The sequence below is a fragment of the Lacerta agilis genome, chromosome 8 (assembly GCF_009819535.1).
Source record: "Lacerta agilis isolate rLacAgi1 chromosome 8, rLacAgi1.pri, whole genome shotgun sequence".
Classification (NCBI taxonomy): Eukaryota; Metazoa; Chordata; class Lepidosauria; order Squamata; family Lacertidae; genus Lacerta; species Lacerta agilis.
In genome coordinates this window covers 32,973,474-32,991,838 of record NC_046319.1, presented here as the reverse complement: position 1 = coordinate 32,991,838, position 18,365 = coordinate 32,973,474, and the positions used below count along the sequence as shown (strand labels likewise).

The window sequence follows — 18,365 nt, the reverse complement described above, 5'->3', positions numbered from 1 at the left end:
AAGAGAAGTGATAATCTCATTTGTTTTTTGTCTTTTCACCATTAATGTATTTGAGAATCTCTGTTGAGATCAATGAAAGTCTGGCAACTACGTAATTTTTACCTAAGCTCCACAGTTAACTGACAATGTGATGTTCCTTCATCACTTCATCTAGGCTCAAACACTCAATATAGTTATCAGTAGAGTCCAGAAGAACCTCCTTCCTAACCTACTTCCTACTAAAGGCTAAATCCAGTCACCTGATGTAAAAAATAAAAGTAAAAATAGCTGTGGTGTGCAGTTGTGACTGGAGTGGTGCTGGGACAGGGGGAGGTTTAAGTTGGGGTAGCATACAGAGTTCTGAGGGTGGAGGAGAATTTTTTTCAGTTTTATCTCCCTTGGTTTATTCTCCTGGAGATCCAACAGTCTATTAGGGCTGGGTGGAGTGTCAACCAATCAGGAGGAAGCAAAAAATTAATAAGTTAGAACCTGACAATGCAATGTCCGATAAGGCTTGGTTACAGCCTAGATAGGACTTGGATAGGGGTTTGATAGGCAGGACAACCTAAATTATTTCCCAGAGGGGAAGGAAAACATCCTAGAAAGGGCTGGAAGTGTTTTACTGGCTTAGCAGAACAAATAGCCATTATACAGAGGAATCAATTTAATTAGAAACAGGTTTAAAGTGGAAGTTTTATGTAAACTTCTTAATCTCTTCTGTAAAGTGATTTTGACTGAAACAAAGTATTGTAGTCATTAAGCTTTAACCCTCATTGAATGTGTTTAAATAAAATTTCAGGGTTTTCTCCCCCCCCCCCCCAATGTTCCTCATCTTTACTTTGATCCTCTGGCTGAAGGATAAGTGGTCACACGTTTTACTTTCACATTATTAAGGGTCCTTACTGTTGGATATTAGTAAATGCTACCATATACAGAGAATCTGCGTTACAGATATAAAGTGTCTATGTTTCAAAACAACCAAAAGCTGGTCGTGTTACTTATATCTCATCTTTATTGAGGGAATTTTCCACATAGGGCAGTGGTCAGAATTTCCAGCACAGCAGCACACAAGATTTTTTGTTACGTGGATAAACGTACTTCGCATGCTACTCTGGTAACTCCTACTTCAGTTGTAAGGGCACTTGTTGACTTGAAGATATGACCTCTATGCTTGAGGTGGCTAGTTCTTGCTGAGATTGATAGGGCAGAAAGCAGGGAGAGCAAAGGTAGGCAGAGACAGAACCAATAACAGTTGGAGACAACTAGGTTGAGCCATAATCTCATCCCTGCTGAGTTCTACAAGGGAAAAACAGAGACTAAGTAGTAGGAAGAGGACAGCCAGGACTAGTTGTAGTGTCCAATTCCACCTAATGGACCAGCCTCCAATGTGATGCATTCCACATCACAGTAGACGGGTTCTAACAGCCGTGACATCAATCCTGCCTCTCCTTCGGAGTAGGCAAAGTGGGGCTGCCAATTAGAGTCAAAGTTCAGGAAATCATCAACCGCACCACAGTGGGAAATAATAATAAAAAGGGACATCACATTAGAAGCAGACTTTAGAATGCAACTTCAGAAGCACTGAGTTATGAATATGAGATCATACTCACAACTATGCTCTGAGTGGCATGCACTTCAAACATTGCTTTACATTTGTATACACATGATTGACACTAATGATTCTAGAAGAGATGCTGCTTTCTAACAGATGCATAATTTGTTTTTGGTTGCTTATAACACAGAAACACAGTGCCACCTCACTCAATAGACTATGTGTTTCCCCTGGGAAGACAGTGATGGAAAATGACTAGTGAAGGAGGTTTGCATGGGGTGGCAGCAGCTAAACTCCATGCATTAACTGTGCTTAATAAGTAAGGAAAAGAACTAGTGAGCTATTTGTGACGCAACACATCAAACTCTAGATGTAATTAGGAGATGAGAAATGATCGGCAATCCTACACTAGTCCTCATCCTTCCTGTTACCAACTTAATCGTTCTCTTGTTAGGGTTGATAGATCTCTTGGAAGTCAGCAAAGCTACATATTCCCGTATTTTTCCGTCTATGAGACGCCCCCATGTATAAGATGCCCCCTATTTTTGGGGACTCAGGTTTAAGAAAATTGGGGAAATGTATCCGTGTATAAGTCACACCCTAATTTTTGACATTATTTTTAAGGGGGGGGGACCTAGTCTTATACACGGAAAAATACAGTATGTTAGCGGCGTAGCTGTGCCATTAAATATGGGATTATTTTTAAACAAAATTACAAGCATGGGATCCCAGATCAAAATTGAAGCCATAGCTCGGGGCTGGGGCAGGCGATACTTTCTTGTTCACACTGTGGCCTTGATCTGAATTTGTCTCCTTGCATCAGTGTTTTGCATGGAGCAGGGCTCTTAGTGCAGTGAATGGGAGTTCAAATAGTGTTTGGAGAGAGAGGTGGAAGCTTACAACTGTGGCAGGGAATGGGTTATCTTTCCCCCTTTTATTTTTGGCAGTGGGGTTGGCTAAACAGCAGCAGCTGTAGCAGACCTCGGCCACCATCTTGATTGAGGGCAGGGTTATTGTGTGAGCGGACCTGCAAGTATAGTGTGTAAGCCAGAGGAGATATTTTGTTGTCTGGGGTAAACAACAAGATGGCACCACCTCTTCATTCCACATACAGAAGCCAATTGGATGCTTAGCTGAATCTTACTTCAATGTGGGTGATGGGATAGAGTCCTCCACTGCACCAGAGACAGCATGACAGATTGAGGGGGGGGAGGGCAGCAGAAGCTATGTGCCAACAGAGAGGGAAAATGATAGGGTACTCAGAATGAACAGCTGAGGGCTTCTGCTGTTGCACCCCACATCGTCTGCTTCTTCAAGTGGTCATCTCACTTTGCCTAATGGTTGTAACAGCCCTGCTAGATCCCTTCCTTCCATTGAAAACATCAACATTTCTTCATACAGTGTTAAGTTTTATTGATTTTTGCCTCCCCTCCACATACACACTTTCTTTCTCCCAGGCCAGTTAGTAGGCAGATGGGAGTCTGATCCTTTAAAATCCACAAAACTGAATTAAGCCCATGCCTTATGAGGTTTCCATTCTTCTCTTTGCTGCAGTTAACCTTTTATGTAAATGACCCTAGTTCATCAATAAGTGCTCAGACTCCTTAATCTGTTTGTATGGCAAACTGGGCTTTGACAGTAGGAGGCCAATTGCAGACAAGGAGAAAGTAATTCCACCACAGAAGGTCAGAAATCAGTGCTTTTCCCACATTACTTGTAACTGTTCTCGAAGGTTTAGTTAATGAGGAAAGCCCAAAACATCATAATGGGTAAACAGGTGCTGATTTGATTCTCTACTGGCATTTTCAGATCACCATTATTATTTTAAATACTTACATTAACTTTGTTTTGACTGAGGTTGCCCACTTTCAGCAAAGCTTCTGAAGGGCAAAGGAGTTTTGAAATGCCAGATTTCTGAGCATGGAAAGCTGATTGTATTTCATGCTCAAAATAATACTCCTCTCCTCTCCTGACGCATTGTGAGTGGATTAAATTTCCTTCACTATTAAAGAAACCTTTCATCTGTATATGTAATATGAACTAAGAGTGCTGTTGACAACCCTTTGTAAGCCTCCAGAATCGTTCAGCAGCCTGAAATACATTCCCCCCCCCAAAAGTGGCTTAGATTTTAGAGTCAAATAACTGTGACATCAGCATCCACAGTTGGGCAATGCCTTTATAAAGGCCATACATGTGAGCATGAGGGGTTCCAACAGGCATTCAACACTTCTGTTGTGGTCCCGCCCTATCTGGGGGCTTTACTACATGCCTGGAAGTTGATGATGTTCTTCAGCTTGTCAAGAGAGGGAGGGACATCCAGCTCTTCCAAGACAGGCAGAGTCTGGATGTTGTCAACTGTTGTGTCAGTGATCATGTTTTATGAAAAGTGCAGCTCTTGATAGGGCTCTACCCATTGCTTCATCTCATTGCTGCAGGCTTGTGATCATCTCCCCAGACAAGGTTTTCAGCAGTGCAGTTTTCCCTGACTGTTGGTTCAACGGCTTTCTTTATGCCTTCACACATTTTGCAAGTGTTGCTGGTGTCAGTAGCAAGCAGCCAATGCCACAGAAGGCAGAATCGGGATTCAAGATGACCTTAACAGTTGGGAGAACTGAACTAAAACTAACTATATGAATTTTAATAGGGACAAACATGAGGTTCTACGCTTATGCAGGAACACTATAAGCTGCAACACTATAAGATGGGGGACGCCTAAATTGCATGTGAAAAGGATCTAGGGGTCATCATGGAACACAGACTTAACAAGAGTCAACAGCAGCAGCAAAAAAACAAAAAGCTAATGCTGTTCTAGGCTGCATCAACAGAAGTACAGTGTTCAGGTCAAGGGGAGTAATAGTACCCCTCTATTCTGCCTTTGTCTGATCACACCTGGAGTACTGTGACTAGTTCTGGGTGCCACAATTTAAGAAGAATTATTGACCTGGGACATGTACAGAGGAGGGCAACAAAGATTATCAAGGGTCTGGAAACCAAGACTTATGAGGAATGGTTGAGGGAGTTGAGTATATTTATCTTGGAAAAGGGTGAGGGAAGATATGATAGCCATCTTCAAATATCTGAAGGGTTGCCCCATGGAAGATGGAACAAGCTTGTTTTCTGCTGCTCCAGAGGGTAGGACTCAAACCAATGGATTCAAATGGCAAGGAAGACGATTCCAACTAAGGTGGTGAACTCCCCTTCATTGGAGGTTTTTAAACAAAAGTGGGATGACCATCTGACAGGGGGTCCTTTAGCTGTGATCCCTGCGTTGCAGGGGAGTGGACTAGATGACTCTTGGGCCCCTTCCAACTTTACAATTCTATGATTTACACAGGCATAGGCAAACCCGACCCTCCAGATGTTTTGGGACTACAACTCCCTTCATCCCTAGCTAACAGGACCAGTGGTCAGAGATGATGGGAGTTGTAGTCCCAAAACACCTGGAGGACCAAGTTTGCCTATGCCTGATTTACACACTCATGTTGGCCTCCACCACTCCAGATTTATGAAAGGTGCTACAAGACTCTTTTTTTGTGGACTTTTAGGAGACTCCATAAAGGACAGCAGCAAAGGAATTTTAGAAGACTCCATAAAGGACAGCTGCATGTTCGACCATAATCGGCCATAATCTCAAGTGTGGAAAGGAAGGAATATGCATATTAATTGGAGGGGCAGGGGAATGCAGTTCTTCATTTCGTTAGCAAGACTCCTTGAAAAGGCAAATTATTTTATACATCAGCTATGTGTTGGAACTGACAGATGAGATTAATATGCTTCTTAAATTACCATTACTAGGGGTCAATTAATAAGTGAACCAACCTTGTGAATGTCATTCCAAGAGACCAGTTACGGGTCCATAATGGTCCCTGTCAAATTACGTAAATTTGAGAAAATGAGAAAGCTGTCAAATAAATGGTGAGCCAGGATATACCTACTAATTGCATTCTACATAAGGTAAATGAGGTTTTTTGTGCTTGTTGGTAGGAGGTTCATGGAGGATGAATCCATTTAAAATGGATTTATACACTGAGTTTGGCGGTTCCAAACCAATCAAGCTTTGCCCACATTAGTCCGTTCCTTGCATCAAGCACCTACTCATGTCTGAGCTGTACATGCAGTGTCTTTAAATAAATAAATAAATAAATAAATACTGGCCTGACTAATAACCTTGAAAATTACCCCGTATATGCAACCCAACCTCAAGCATTATATGCAAAATATGAACGAAAGAATCAAGCCTTATACATTCCTGAAGTTTGTAAACATATTTGCTGATAAAATCAATAATTTTATCTTTTCATGTGCTGGTTACTTTATGGAACAGAGTGTTTATGGGTGTAATATACTAATACTCACACATAAACATGTTAGTAATGCATATAATATGCACTAATTGTTCATATTTTTATGGGGGAAATAGCTTGCTTCTCATTGAGATCAAGAAGTGAGATGGGAATGAGGAAAAAATATGTGCAAATAAATTCTGCATCAAGATTTTTGGAAAATTTAATCTCTAGGCCTATTTATTTATTTTATATATTTCATGAAATATGAAATTTTCATTTTGAAGTCAATTTGGATGTTTCTGCTTGTTGATATCTGACAATTTTTTTACTAGACTTATCAAAACTTTTCTTTTTCTTTTTCTTAATCTGTGTTTTGGGAGGTGGGGTGTTTGGTGTATGGAAGAACCTCAAAATTCTTCTTCAAATGAAACATTGTAGCTATTCAGAGATGTTACTTATTCAGAGCAATTCAGAGATGAGGAAGAAATTTGAATCAGTTCACATATAAAAGTGAACTTCCCTGATTTGTACTTTCCAAAGCACAGCCAACTTTCAAAACCTGTGCTTCTCTGGATTTTACAACATATCGGTAATCGTCCACGTATTTTTTCTTTTGCACCCCAGCACTCATCCTAGGAAAGGGCTGCAACTCAGCTGAAGAACATCTGCTTTGAATGCAGAAGGTCCCTGACTCAGTTTCTCTCCATAGGGCTAGGAGAAAACCCTGTCTGAAATCCAGGAGAGTCACTGCCAGTCAGCGTAAATGAAATTGAGCTAGGACCACCAATGGTGTAACTCAGTGTAAGGCAGCTTCCATGCTCATTTCGTGGATAAGTAAAAAACCATTGGACAAGAACATTCAGCCTGACAGTGCTTCAGAACCTTTGCACAAGTTTTGCTTTATAATCTTGTGCAGCTAGTTGTTTTTTACTCTCACTTGTTGCTTGAGCTGCAGTCTCAAATCTGAACTCTTCTCACTTCAAGTTAACTTATTTTCCTAGTTAACGTTTCTCCTCACAACCTGCCTTTGTGTTCATTCACACCTCAAATCACCTCTGATCCTGTGGCCAATTTTCTTCTCTTATTTTGGTGAGGTGCTTTGGAGGCCTCTGCCAATTTTCTCTCAAAAATTCACAGCCACAGGGATGAGTGTAATAACAAATATCCTGTTCTTTTTATTGTATGAACTGAAGAGTAATGATACTATCTCTTCGGTTCTCTTGCCAGCTCCCTCCTGAGAATAAACTGTCACCCTGAATTTCCCTTATGCCTCACTCTCTTCAAAGCTAATTACATGGTTGCTCCAGAGAGCCTCAAAGACCTAGCTTTGTGTCCCCACTTCCATTTTGTGTAAATGTTGAGCTTAGTTCACCACTATGGCCAATTATTTTATCTTTGTACTTAAAAGAAGCATTGAAAGCAACACGTGGTTTTTTTAATGTGTTCAATAGATGGAAGATTACAATGGCTATTATAGCTGACCAAATGTGGCCTACCCAATTAATATCAGGAAGAGATCGATAAAGAGTTTGCTCAGTCTACTTTTTGTAGCAGGCCAACTCAATTTGATGACCCCAAACTTGCTTTCATATCAGAGCACAAAGCTTGATAGGCTTTCACACTGCTACAAGTTTGGCAAAGCACTTTTAGTGCACAAAGGTTTGCACAAAAATATGTACAGTATGGTGAAAAAAATGCTTTGGAGAAGTTTTTTAAAAATAGGTATCTTAGAGAAGATGGGTGCAAAAATGCACACAACAAGGCACATGATATGACACAATATAAATGCACACTTTCCCTGCAATCTTTTGAAAGATCCAAGCAAAAGTTTGACTTAAAAAAATACTAAGACAATTACAGACAATACATTAAAACAAACTTATATAAAACAATCCAAATTACATTGAGAGAAAAGAAACCATGGGTACTTATATTATTCCTTAAGTATGTAATATCTGTACAGACAAAACTATGACTGAATACCAGTGAAGCAGGATCTGGAGAAACTTAGGCAGAGATTGATATCAGAATCCCTTATGTTATGCCTGGATCTTCAATGATGCTGATTTACCACTTCAGTTATTCAGAAGTTTCGCTCACCTTTGCACTTGTTTTGTGAGTGTGAGTCTTCACAATACATAGAGCTTTTAATGAACCCAAGCTTTCCTATTTACTACTGTAATGTTTAAATAGGGTTTAGGCACCCGTGCTTCTATAATTTTTGACTGCCAGCAATTCACTGAGAAAACTTCCTTTGATAAGTGTGTGTAGTAGACAGGCATTAATTAATTGCCTTCTGTACAGTGTTCTCAAGGTGATGTACAATCAAAACAATTAACACAAAACAATTAAAAACACAAACACAACCAAATAAAACCATAGTAACACAATGCTAAATTGAGACTCGTATGAAATATCCATTTACCCAGGCAGGAAAGCCAGTTGGGCCAAGAATTCCTTCTGTCATTCCAGAAAGTGCAGATCATGGACATCTGTCATAGCTTGACAGAATTCCTATTCCAGAGAACAGGGAATACATTTTTTTAATTAAAAAAGTGACGAATAGTAGTAGTAGTAGAAGAAGAGGAGGAGGAGGAGTTTGGATTTGATATCCCACTTTATCACTACCCTAAGGAGTCTCAAAGCGGCTAACAGTCTCCTTTCCCTTCCTCCCCCACAACAAACACTCTGTGAGGTGAGTGAGACTGAGAGACTTCAGAGAAGTGTGACTAGCCCAAGGTCACCCAGCAGCTGCATGTGGAGGAGCAGGGAATCGAACCCGGTTCACCAGATTACAAGCCCACCGCTCTTAACCACTACACCACACTGGCTCAATCTGAATGTTTCATTCAATGAAATTTTGGGTAGTTTTGAATAAGTGAGAGATGTTGTGAGAGGACTGTTGTGGTTCTTCGCAAACTTAGAGGAATACAGGGTTATCTGTTTTCCATAGCAAGGCAATGTTCATATATCATTGTTTCCAGGGGCTGACTGGAGAGGGGAGGAAGAAATGATTTCCTTCAACAACTTTCAATATTAAATTGAGTAGTGAAAGCAAACAATTAAACTATATTGAGCAAGGAAGGAGGAACTTTCAAAAAAGAAGAAACTTTTATTACCTGAGGGAGACAAGATTTGTACAGCCTTCAAAAACTGCTCCGGGGAACGCTGCTCTGCCCTTTTTTGCTCAGCCTTGGGCAAGGCATTAAGAATGGTTGGATACAAGCAAGGGAGGACTGAGCTGAAGGCTGTGTGTGCCTTGTCTCCATCAGGAAATCTAAGCTCATTGCCTTGGCCTCAGGCAGTTGGGTGGAACTGAATAAGAGATAGCTGAGTCATCAAGGGCTAAGAGGTTGTATGCAGTGTTAGAAACTGAGATATGAAAACTAGGAGCTAAATGGAACCTTAAACCTAGGTTATGGGCACAATAACAGAATGTATTGCTTTTTATAACAAGAATACAAAACTGAAAATGAATGAACTGTAGCTAAAATATTATGTTCATTTTTCACATGGTCTAGTCCTTCCCCTGCTCACCCACCTAATATTCTTAAGACGTTCTCTTCTTCAATCTTCAGAGAGTAGCTGGAGGTGGGGAGGCAGAAAAAGGTCCCCCTTTCCTTCCACTCTGCAGTTTTCATCTGAAATCTTAAGCGCAGTATTGCACCCAGAGCTCAGAAACTGCTCACGCTAATGAAATTCCTGTTCACAAAATGTGCCTAGAACAATGGGAGTTTTGAACACTGGTTGTATGACTTCAAATGTTGTGTTGCAATGAGCAATGAATGGTTCTCCACCTTGAAGATCCTGTTTCCCACTCTAGATGGGTTTTGTTGTTGCTGTTGCATTTATTACCTTAAATGAGCTCGCTCTGTTAATTCCTTGCACTGTGCTGTTTACCTGCTGTCAAATCCCATTTGAAGGAGCATCATCTAGCAATGGGATCACCAGGAATATGTCACAGTTTAAAGAGTTATGAATCTGCAGTCTTTAATGAAATTTGTAAAGGTTACCTCATGTTTTCCTAGCAGCAGAACTAAATAGAGGTGACTGATTTCATGACAGTTTTTATTGTACACTTGCATACATTGCACTTCCAGTTTGGTTCTGTGGTTGTAGTTTCTGCAGGAATGTTAACACAACTGATCTTAAAATCATCTGTGACTGCTGGATACCAAAGAGATGAATATACAATGGGTACATTTAAATTATAGTTGTTTGAGGACCATGATTGTGCTGGTTACCACAGATCAAAGGTAGGGAACTCAGAATTCTGATAAAACAATAAAGGAACCAGAAATTGCCAAAGTTGACTTATTTATTCATCCCACATCTGGAATTTAAATCACTCTAGTGAATAGTGAATACAATCTGTATTCACTATTGCTGTTGCTGTTTGCCATCCTACCCATAAAGAAGACTCAAGAATGGTGGAAAATGTTTTATTGATTCTAAATAGAAAAATATAGAGGATCTGCAATTAGCAAATTATATCTGATTAAACAGGAATAGCTGGATCAATGTATAGTCCAAGCATGGAAGTTCTCTAATGAGAAAGGGATCAGCTCCTGCCCATCTCCTGGGCATGTTTTCAGGCACCACTTATGGCCCTGCAGCAAAGGATTAGAAGGAATTTTTCCTCCTTACTATGAGCGTGTTGGGTATGAGAACCTGACAACTGCACTATGACCCCACTGACTCCATTGTGCATGCCAAGCCAAAAAGGCATATTAAGGTGAAATTAACAATAAAGTGTCAGTGAAAATTCATGAGGATTTTTGTTTTTGTTTTTAAATCACAAACTGATGTAGAAGTGTGGAGAACTGAACTCAAGATAACCCAGAATTGGCAAGCTCACCCAACCATAGTGGTAACTCCATGACCACTAAAAAGATTTCCAAGTATTGTTTCCCCAGCTTTGCAACAAGACTTATGGTGTTACATATGCTGGCTATGCATAGGGTTTTTTTTCACCTTCACAGTGTCCTCCTGCACTGTGTGCCAACCTTTTATCAGGAACCTGGCCTAATTTTATCACTAAAAGGGCACTTGTTGTTTGCAAATGATGTACTGAAGAGCTCTAAAGTATTGCATTTGACAAGGAAGTAATATAATGCACATACATTCCTTTGCTCAAATTACACTGAAATATGACTTGCTCAGTCTGCCTGTTTTATTTGTTACTACTGCACCTGTTTGGAATATATATATATATATATATATATATATATATATATATATATATATTAAAAAAATGAAGAGAGTATGTCGTGTATATATAAGATATATATTCACACACACATATATGGCATTTATTCCTAAACCATTTACCTGCTAGATGGTGAATCTATTTACTGTCAACTGTAATGAGTGCTCATTTATATCAGGCATTTCTGAAATGCCAAGTGGCATTTCTGCATGCAACTGGTCTGCTTTGTCAAATAATGGTTATAGAGTTGATGTGGTGGGGCTGATTTTGAAGCTTGGGGATTAAGATGTAGCTACTGGCTTTCACTAGTGGATTTCCCAACTTCAGTGGGTGTTGAAAATGAAATTGCTAGTTCAGGCTTTACCAGCCTGGTTAATGCCCCCCCCCCCGATGTTGCTGAACTGCAAGATGTTTCTGGATTGGCAGAGTGATGCCCAAACCTGATTGACAGAAATGTTTGTGGAGTGTTATGGATTCAAACAGAAATATAAAATGGGGGTGGGCAGGATAGAGTGTATGGTTTTGAGGGATTTTTCTTCAGGGGGTGGATTTAAAAATTGTTTGGCATTCTTATTGGGAACACTATGCATAAATGACCAGGCTCCACATGATAGAAGTGTGTAAAATTATACATGGCGTAGAGAAAGTGGATAAAGGAAGGTGTCTCCCCCCCTCTTTCAAAGTGGTACATTCTGGGATCAAATCAGAAATTGGGATGGCTTCTGTAAATTCTGGACTGTGTCTGGAATCAGACACTTGGAGGGTCTGATTCTGAACTCTACATTTTCTGTGTGCTGATATGAAGGGGAACTAACTCCTCTTAAAGTGCTAATTGTTCCATAGAGGTAGCTAAGGTTAAAGACATAACAGACTCTGCTGCATAGCAATCCCCCTCTGAACACAGCAGAATTGTGACTAGAACTCTAGAAAACTACAACTAATTTGCTATGTCTGTCATTGTCTCTGGCTCCACCTACTGTTAGCCTCCCTGCCTATTGTTCTGCCAGCCCAATGGGCACCAGTCACCCCTACAATGCAGGTCACCAAAGCTGAATGTTTGAACCTGCACATGGGCATACTGTGATGGTCAATACATTATGAAGAGCATTTCCAGGTGATCTGCTCATCTGAGCAGTGCATTTGGAAGCAGATGTGCCCTCTCTTTTCTCCTTGTGAAGAACATTGATCAAAGGAGGAGGGAGTAACAACATCCTTTGATGCTTTACTACATAGGTGTGCACTGAGAGCCTTCTGAGAACTCTGGGGTGAAAAAGTCCTTGAAATCTCCCAGGCAGCAACCACTTAGCCATCCATCCATTAATTTGGGACTCATTGGCAAAAGCATTATTTCTTTGCCAATTAATGCAGAAAGGTGTCCTGTATTTACTAGGTTATTTTTTTTTTTTTGAGACAGAAAACAGATAATGAAAAAAACAGAAGCCTGTTAGCTGTCCTGCTTTGCTTTGAAACCATCTGCAAAGGCTTGTTGTTGTTGTTCAGTCGTTCAGTCGTGTCCGACTCTTCGTGACCCCATGGACCAGAGCACGCCAGGCACACCTATCCTTCACTGCCTCTCGCAGTTTGGCCAAACTCATGTTAGTAGCTTCTGCAAAGGCTACCCACCTTGAAATCTATGCACTTCTCTCCATGCCCCTGGCTCATCATTATCAAAAATCAAATCAACTGTGGGAATCAATGTACGACCTGCTCTGAATCCTAACTGCTAAAATACTATCCTCACCCCATATCATTCTCAAATTTGCCCCTGTAAAGGGAAAGTAGAAAAGTTAAATTAACTATACTTAGTATTCTGCCTTAATCTGTTTAAAGATCCTGGTAACAATAAGTTCTGTTGATAGAATTATAAAAATATGTTGCTGAGCATTGCATTGGCAAAAGAGCTGAACATAATAGGGAATTCAATAGAGCTGACTGTAGACTGAATCAGCAGGAACTCATTTATTTGAAAGTAACAAGCAAAGGGAGTGGGGGATGGTCTGCTACCCAAACTTCCTTCACAAGCATTGAAACCAGGCAGAGAGGGCAAAGAGAAAAACTAGAATTGGCATTCTCTAGCCTTTTCATGATTATGTTGATAACAGCAAAGATTGAGTGTTGGGACATGGTTGGCAACATTCCCAGTTATGTGTCCATTTAGAACAAGTTTCTGGTTTCTGGTTGAACTGGGAGATATCAACTATAGCTGTAATGGATGCATTAGCAACAAAATATCTGGCATATGGCCCCTTTAAGAGAAACAGCTATGACCCAGGAGAACAGCTCCTAGATTGCTGACTCAAATGGCCAGGCTGAATAAGTTGAGTCACATTCACAATCATGGCTTCTTCCCAAAGAATTATGGGAGCTCTAGATTGTTAAGGGTGCTGAGAATTGTTAGGAGGACCCTATTTATTCTCCTCCCAGAGCTACAGTTCCCAGAATGGTTTAATATTCAATCCCTCTACACTACGGGAATTGTAGCTATGTGAGGGAAACAGGAGTTTCCTAACAACTCTCACCTTCCTACAGCTCCCAGAATTCTTTGAGGGATTAAACCTTATTGAACACATTGCAGTTTATTACTGAGAATGCATGCAGAGGATTGTCCTTAATCAGTTAAAACTCATACAATTAATCACCCAATATTAATTTGTGTGATAGTCCAAGCATTGAGTCTCTGTGCTCTACCAACAGTGGGTGAATCTGTCAGTTTTGACTTCCCTCGGTTTCTCATTTTTGCAAACTTAAATTCAGTTCTCACTTTGAATATTCAAAGTCCTTTTGCATATTCATTATCTCTCATTTCCCATAACATGCACAATGTTTACAAATATTTTCCTCAACATCTGTATTTTCTTCAACACATTTTTGTATGTTATTTTCACTAATACATGCATTTTTTTCACACATTACCCTAGTAAATGTGTTTCTTACAAACATCACATGGCTGGAAAATTCATAGAAGTGTGAATTTCAAAGCACGCTTGTGTTTCAGTTTACGCATTGTTTTGGAAAGTATGAAATTGGTAGGTTCTTCTTTAAATGGGAACGGGATCAAATATCACCCTATCATGCACTGCAACTTTGTTTGGAGGAAAACAGACTGAAATAATTATATATTACATATAATGCTCTGTTTGTGTTATGCCACTGCACCCAAGAAAGCATTGTTATTGTTGTTGTTTTAATAAGCTGACTTCCAGTTCTTCTTTGCTTCTTTTGTTAGCTATCAAAACATTCTTGGTAGGGATGGAAAAGAGATAAGCAATAATATGGATAATGAATTTGGAACCCGTTTTTACTTACAATGCCTTATGTAAAATCTTCATTTTGTAGATTGCAAGTTGAATTTGTAGCAGCTCCAAAACCAATAGCTAAGCCAGAGCCATCATTTACAGCTGATTCAATGTTTTGTTGTTTAATGAGTTTTTCATAATTCTGTAAAATCGCTGAGGTTTTGAAACTCCCTGAAGGGTTTTCTTCCCAAAATAAATATAAAGATCTCTTAAACATTTGTACTGTAGATTGTGGAATGCAAATAACTTGTGTTTGTTTATCAATGGAAAAGCATAGTTAAGCCAAAGAAACAGAACAGTGCATAAAAGGTACATACTGTAACATTTGCAGTGAATATTTCTCTAGGAAACTATATTTCATAGGTCTGTAGCGGGATAGAGCAACTCCCCTATGAATAAAGGTTACAGAGTTTGAGACTTTTTTTTTTTACTTTAGAGAAAAGACGAATAAGAGGCAACAATGGCAAAAATCATGCATGGCATCGAGAAAGTGAATAGAGAAATTTTCCTCCCTCTCTCATGACACTAGATATTGTGGACATCTGGTGAAGCTGAATGTTGGAAGAATCAGGACAGATGACAAAAGTGTTTCTTTACACAGCAGAATTCATTCCCATAAGATGCAGTGATAGCCACCAGTTTAGATGACTTTAAAAGAGGATTAACGACATTCATGGAGGAGGAGGTTATTGAAGGATACTAGCCATGGTGACTGTCCTGCCTGCACAGTCAGAGGCAGTGATGCTTCTGAACAACAGTTGCTGGCAATCACATATGGGGAGAGTGATCTTCAGCATCCGTTTTGCTTGAGGGCTTGCATCCGCGTGGCCACTGTGAGAACAGGATGCTGGAAAAGATGGGCCATTGGCCTGATCCAGCAGGCTCTTATCATGTTCTGATGTTCATTTCTAGTTATACTAAGTAATGATATATCTTAACTTTCAGCATTGTTCATGAGGTCTAGAAAATGTTCCTTTAAAGGCCAAAATGAATGCTAAAAAAATTGGGATTCCCAAAGCGCTGTGAGACTCTTAACCAGGTGGTATGTATGACAACAGCCACATGGATTTGGACAATATGATGTTCTTAGACATTAAGCCTGTTCATGGGTATGCTCTGTGTTTAGAGAACTATACAAGTTAAACAGCAAGAAGGTGCTGTTGCACTCAATACCTGCTAATCGGCTTCTCAAAAGCATTTGGCTAGCTGTTGCAGAGAAATGAGTGTTGGAGTGAACAGATCTGGTCCAGTGGGGCCCTTCTTGTGTCCATATGTCCATATTTCTATATGTTGTGGGGAGGGGAGTATATATCAGTGGTATGCACACATCAGGGGTGTGCATCAGTTATATGGGTGGGCCACATAATTCAGTAACATTAGGTAATCTTTATTGGCCAAATTATCCATGGTGTCAATAAAACACACCCCACACCTGTGCCAAGTCTGATCAGGGCCTCCACAAAGCATCCTTTATCTCCACTATTTCTTTACTTTTCTAATGATTATAGCTGTGCATTTTTATCAATTTTTATTTTTCTAGGTCCATGGGCTTTGCAAAAAGTGAGGCTGTCCTAAATGTTGTCCATGAAGCACTGAAGAATTCTGGATTTTGTTTTTGTTGTTAAAACACAGTAGTGGAGGATTTAAAAAAAAAAAAAAGTTAAAAGCTTTCACCAAATGTGTGGGTTTTTTAAATAAAATTAAAAAATAAAATCCTACATTGTTCTTCTTTAACAACAAAAGCAAATGCTATCTCTCTTCAACCTTTAAAAACAGCCTCACATTTTAGGGCCTATCAGAGTACAACAACAAGCTGTGACCCATCCATCCCTTTAATTCCCCCACAAAAAACGCCTGTACCTATTCGTCTACAATTTGCCATGTTCATCTAATCTTACTTCCCATAGCAGGCAATTCGATGTCCACAACTTCACTCTCCTCACTTGTGTTCTCTGCAATGGGTAATAGGAATGTGTCTTGTCAGCTCAGTATTGTCATCTAGCTCAGTTTTGTCTGCACTGACTGGCAGAGGCTCTCCAGGCAAAAGTCTCTGCCAACCTTAGCTGGAGGTGTTGCTGTCTGAATCTGGAGCTTTCTGGATGCAAAGCAGATGCTCTGCAACCAATATACCACTTCCCCATATCCCATCGCTGATCTTGCCACTGATAGTGGAGGTAGTACACAACCAGCATGGCTAGTCATCATCAATGGCTTTATTTTCTGTGAATTAGTATAAACTGGTAAGGGATGTCCTTTATAATATTGCCCTCATTCATCACTATATAACAGATGTTTGAATTTCTCCAGGCACAACATTATTGTAAATGGACAACGCCTGGTGCTCTGGGGGAACAGAGATCTTTCTGAAATATGGGTATCACATTCAAATACACAAACAAAATGTGTGATCATAGGAAACAAAACAAAAAAAAGTATTCATTTCGATAACTCTCCAGTGCTTAACGTTTGCCGGCAATAATATCTCCCCAGTCAAACATGCAAGAGATAAAACATGCATAATAAGAGGTTTCTATCTAAAAATAAGACACTTGTTCAGTCTCGTCTGCCTTGTGTATTATGGAATAGAGGGAAAGGAAGGGGAATTTTTAATAGCCTCTTTAATCTCAGTGCAAGCACCTCACAGCACCAATTATGAAATGCTGAGCTTTCTCCCCCTTTCTCGAATACACCCTCTCACACACAGGATTCAGCTACATTAGTAAAGAAAATGAGTTTAAATGTGTTTATAACACTGTGACACCAGATGGCGCTGTGGAGTTCCATCTTTCAGCAATGTGATTTCCCATTATTAGGTTTACAACACGTTTTCCTGAAACACTTTTTTAATGTGTCTAGATCCAGCCACAATCTGTACATGTGCATTACTTGAAACGCAGTTGACCACAAACATAGGAAACTTCCTTATTCCCATTTTGACCATTGGTCATCTAGTTCAGTATTGTAAGCCCTGACTGGCATCAGCTCTCCAGAGTTTCAGGCAGGAATCATTTCCAGCCCTACCTGGCGGCACAAAGGGTTAAACCTGAATGCTCCTGCCTGCGAGCTACAGCCATTCCCCTCTGAAATCTGCAGGTTTGGCTTCTCAGTTCAGGACATGGGAAGTTACTTTATCCTGAGTTAAGGTCATTGGCCCCAGTTGACAGGGACCTTTGCCGCCACCTCTAGCTAGACATCACGGCTTGTAGCCATTGAGAGCCTTATCCTTAGAAGGAGGGGAGAGGATCCAAGTATCAGCAGCTACTAGCTTTAACACCAGCTGCTGAGGATCCACAATAGGTAGGCTGCTGTTGCACTTGGGTCCTCTTTGCAGGCTTCCCATTGGGACGTCACTGTGAAAATAGGATGCTGGACTAGATGGACCATTGGCCTCATCTGGCATGGTTTTCTTACATTTTTTATTTTATTTTATTTTATTTTATGAATACTGGGCACTAGGGGAGACGGTGAGGCAAGAGGAACAAATAAGTGTTACTGGGGCCAGAAACAGATCTCTCATACAAGGGGCTACCAGTCTCACCTGCAAGAGCAACCCAGGGCAATGAATATTTGGGAAATAGAGCTTGCTAGCCCACTGCATCCTTCCCAGACGAGGAATAATCCACAGGGGCTCGTGAAAGTGTTCCAACTCATTTGTTTATGCAATTAATCTATTCCTTTCTCAGGTGCATGATATTTATGAGTATTTATAGGTTCACAGTGAACCCAACTGGGAGAGAATTAGGTCAGAATTCTAATTCCTTTGTTAAGAGGAATGGCTTATTATCTCATTCCAGTCTGGTACATTGTGTCTTGTGGGGGCCTGGCTGTGCAAGGTTGGAGGCTCAATATTTATTTTTTGGAAGGGACTATCTGATCCTATATGTTACTACCAGAAAACTTAAACCCAAACACAGTTCATTTCATGTGTGTTGTTATCACCTTGAATTGAATCCCTATCCTGCAGTGCAGGTCAGACGCCTATAAGTTAACTCAATACTGTACAGTTTTGTGTTTGGAACTGGTTCACTTCTAATTGGCTCAAT

General features: G+C 40.2%; 1 protein-coding gene across 1 annotated transcript in view; it reads left to right on the top strand.

The window, feature by feature from the left end:
* CDH13 (cadherin 13) overlaps positions 1–18,365 on the top strand; it is a 587,120-nt gene that overhangs the window by 318,207 nt on the left and 250,548 nt on the right.